Genomic DNA, 3,747 nt, shown 5'->3' with positions numbered 1-3,747 from the left:
AGGGAACCTGGTGGAAATATTTGCTGTCTCAAGAGAAGGGGTGATGGCGTGCATGTGCACATGTGTGTCTGTGTGTGTTAGAAGGGGTAAATCGTCTGTAGTTAGAAAGCACCCACACAAATGCACACTGGTGAGAACGCTATGGAGGTTCCTCAGAAACTTAAATAGAACTACCCTACGGTACAGCAATTTTACTACTGGTATTTACCCAGACAATACAAAATGTTGATTCAAAGGGGCACATGCACCCCAAAGTTTATAGCAACATTATCAGCAATGCCCAAATTATGGAAAGAGCCCAAAAGCCCTTCAACATATGAGTGGATAAAGAAGATGTGGTTATATATTTTATATATATATATATATACACACACATACATACATACATATACATGATGGAATATTACTCAGCCATCAAAAGAATGAAATCCTGTCATTTGCAATGCCATGGATAGAGTTAGGATATATTATGCTATGAGAAATAAGTCAGTAAGAGAAAAACAAATACCATATGATCTCACTCATATGTGGAATTTAAGAAACAAAACAGATGAACATATGGGAAGGGGGGATAAAGAAGAGAGGGAAACAAACTATCAGAAACTGTTAACAACAGAGAACAAACTGAAGCCGATGGAAGTAGGTGGGGGGGATGGGCTGGATGGGGGATGGGGATCAGGAAGGGCAACTAGTGATGAGCACGGGGTGTTGAATTCACTGAAACCAATATCGCACTGTATGTTAACTAAAATGTTTTAAAAAATTAAAAATAAAAATAAAAAGCACCCACTGGGAAAACTCAAGTTCTGTTTTTAAAAACATTGGCTTTCAGGGGTGCCTGGGTGGTTCCGTCGTTAAGCATCTGCCTTTGGCTCAGGTCATGATCCCAGGGTCCTGGGATTGAGCTCCAACTTGGGGCTCCCTGCTCAGCAAGGAGCCTGCTTCTCCCTCTCCCACTCTCCCTGCTCGTGTTCCCTCTCTCGCTGTCTCTCTGTCAAATAAATAAATTAAATCTTAAAAAAAAAAAAAAAAGCATTAGCTTTCAGTAATTACAGCTTGCCCAACCTATGAAATGAATAACTGTGATTGTCCCCATTTTCTGGTAAGAAGACAGGTGCTCCCGATGACTAATACCAGCTCCTCATGATGATGTCTGACTGCACCGGGCTTATTCAGGTCAAATACCTGTTTAAAGTCCATGAAAATCTACTTTGAGACTAAAGATTTCAGCTCAACTTCCACATTCAATTTAGAAGCTTTAAAAAGCACGTTTTAAAAGAAGTGTGAATTTTGCTACAGAAAGAATTTGGGACCACAGAGGAACATCTGGGCCCCAGCTCTCATTTGCTTATCATCTCACTGTTGTGTCCTCACCACACTGTCTGTGTGGACCTGCGGAACTGTGCAGCGCAGAGGGGCTGGGGACCCAGCAGGGCGCAGACCCCCAGGAGCCACTGGGGGCTGGCGACCTCCTCTCCTCCAGGGACTGGACAGCAGACACGGTGCAGTGTGAGGACGACTGTCCCCTGAGGGCGTCGGAGCCAGGCTAGGTGCCGTGTTTGAATGCTGCTGCAGTCAAGAGTCAGAGATCTAGAAGCTTCCAGCCCATGCCTGGAACCTGGAGGGCAACATGAACCTCTGAGGACAGACTGACAGCTCATCTATGTCTCACCAGCAGGTTTTCAGGGATGGAAAACCTGTCCTTCCTTACACTGCTTTTGAGTTTTCCCTTGGTGACCCTAAGGGACATCCAGCATTTATAGGGCCCTCCAGCCTTGACCTGCAGGCCTCACCTCTCCTTTCCTGTTCTGTCTGTCCTCTCCTGGCTCTTGGAAGGGATCCTGCCTGTTCCAAATGCAATAACAGCTCCCGTTCAGGAGTCATCATGGTGCTCCCAGCATCGTGCTAAGGCTTTATCTCACACCCTCATTTGATTAATTCTTACAAGAACTCCCACCTCTGCTTTTCCCCCACATCACCCCTGACCACTGGACCCGCCAGTGTTCCCTGCTCTCTCTTCCCCCTGGCTCTTTAGGGCCCCATACAAGCACCACAGAGCCCCTTTGCTTTGACGCCTACTTTCTCCATCTAGAAAATGTCTGTCCAGTCAGAAATCCCTGAGTGGTCCCTGACTCCATCCTCCCACCTTCTCGTACAGCCCCCCACAACGTCCTGCTAAGGCTCTCTCCATAAACATACGCCCTCTTCTCTCATTTCCACTTCTGCCATCTTTGTGCAGCTTCCTCGACCTAGGAAGGACAGCCTCCGAGCTGGGCTTCCTGCCACCACACACGGTCCACTTCAGTCTTTCCAGAAGTCGTGTGATAGAGCGGTCCCATCCTCTCGCCTACCACGCCTCACGCCCATGACGCATGCGGCCTTTGGCCTCAGCCAGAACGTCCCCTCTCTAGGGAGAGGTCTTCCTGGGCAACACGTTTCTTTCTCTCTCACTCCCCACAAATTCTCTCTTTCAGACTCTCGCCCTCATCCTTACACTTATCACAGCTGAAACGCTGGAAGCCCTTTGCTGTGGCTTTGTGTCTTAGGACATCCAGATCATGCCTGTCACCAGTGCATCAGAACATAGTCCTACGCGGGCAGACGCTGGCATCCCAGAGCCGCAGTAAGGTTTGTTGAAGGCTGAATAAATGACCCATCTGGTACTCGGATTTTTTCCTATCCCTTCACTCAACCCTACCTACCTCGTCCCTCTCTCAACTTTTCAGCCCTCTTGGTCTTGGTGACATAAACGCTCACTGATGGCCTCCCAGACAGAGGCATGAGATCAGACATCCCACGGGGGAATTTAGTTCCTGGCTGTCCCCTCCCAGAGCCCTGCAGGAACGGTAGCATCGAAAGCCTGAGCTGGAGTGTCTGGGCTACATTTCTGTCCAGCCAGAGTCAGCTTCGAGATGCAAGACAAGCTATCAGCAATCCTGAAGCTGGGGGCCCCAGAAGGATAAAGGACTTCCAATGATTCATTGGCTTTGACCTTTCCTGTCTTTCTTTCTTTTTTTAACCGACAACACATTCATCACTTTCTTTACCAGACTGCCAAATGCTATGGCATCTCAGGAAAGACAAGGGAGTTAATCCTGACTGGGAGCTTGCCCGAGCACGTGGCAGCATTGCTTGCTTTCAGCCAGCTCCCGGCTCTGGGCAGGGAACCTGAAACCTTCATGCGTTTGTTTGCCCGTCCTTCTCTCAGTCTCCGTCTTGGGGATCCTGGTAGGTGGCAAGGTGGGTAGGTAGGTGCCCTACCTTTCTAAATTCCATCACACAGATGAGAGAGAACCCTTGGTAGATCTGTTGTGAGGATTAAGTGGGTGGTGCCCAGCCCACAGAAAGTACCCCACAAAGAAGGTCGGTTCCCTGTGTGTGTGTGTGTGTGTGTCCCTAGTTGGGTGTACATGAGGGATGGAGCAGGAGAGGGGTGCAGCCTTTCACAGAAAGCCCTAGTTCTGCAAGGGGCTGGTCTCTGTTGAGGCCACTTACCCTAAGTGGTCCCACAGCCGCTTCTAGCTGGCTTGTGCTCCATTCTCTCGCTTGGGATGGTAGCGGGGAGGGGGACTGTTTCCAAGAGACTGACTACCCGGTATCTGCCCCAAGGAACTGCATTCTGGTTTTGTGGGAACACTTGATAAGCTTGTGGAGGCCATTTAGATTTTTACTGAGGTCTCGAGTACGGAGGGTCAGTGGTCTCATGGAGCTGGGGGCCCGTGAACCGAATGAGCACACCTCACTTGC

This window comes from Lutra lutra, chromosome 6 (assembly GCF_902655055.1).
Source record: "Lutra lutra chromosome 6, mLutLut1.2, whole genome shotgun sequence".
Classification (NCBI taxonomy): domain Eukaryota; kingdom Metazoa; phylum Chordata; class Mammalia; order Carnivora; family Mustelidae; genus Lutra; species Lutra lutra.
The sequence above is the reverse complement of the archived record's forward strand: the minus strand, read 5'-3'. Positions refer to the sequence as shown.